This window comes from Pistacia vera, unplaced genomic scaffold (genome assembly GCF_008641045.1).
Source record: "Pistacia vera cultivar Batoury unplaced genomic scaffold, PisVer_v2 Contig978, whole genome shotgun sequence".
Lineage (NCBI taxonomy): Eukaryota > Viridiplantae > Streptophyta > Magnoliopsida > Sapindales > Anacardiaceae > Pistacia > Pistacia vera.
The window spans coordinates 390096-390459 of NW_022196865.1; the positions used below are offsets into that span (position 1 = coordinate 390096).

The 364-nt window shown below is 38.7% G+C and overlaps 1 non-coding gene across 1 annotated transcript; it reads left to right on the forward strand.

Moving 5' to 3' along the window:
• Positions 1 to 16: 16 nt before the first annotated feature.
• Positions 17 to 123, forward strand: LOC116121407. Its single transcript, XR_004126725.1, has one exon. It is a non-coding gene; the product is annotated as a small nucleolar RNA R71 (small nucleolar RNA).
• Positions 124 to 364: the final 241 nt, after the last annotated feature.

Sequence of the window (364 nt, forward strand, 5' to 3'; positions counted from 1 at the left end):
TTGCATCCAAACTGGCAACCCATGATGTGGACACTTTCTCAACAGTTCCCTGTATCTTTCCTAAGCTTCATACAGCGATTTAGTCTCATCCTGTAGAAACGATGTGATATCATTTCTCATCTTTGCAGATTTCGCTGGAGGGAAGTATTTAGTGAGGAACTTATGTGCCAATTCATTCCAAGTTGTGATTGTTCCTAGTGGTAATACCATTAACCATCCTTTTGCTTTATCCCTTAATGAAAAAGGAAACAATCTTAATCCGATGGCGTCATCTGACACTCCATTTGATTTGAAGGTATCGCAGATCTCCAAGAAATTTGCAATGTGTGAATTTGGATCTTCCTTTAGATCTCCTTTAAACTGA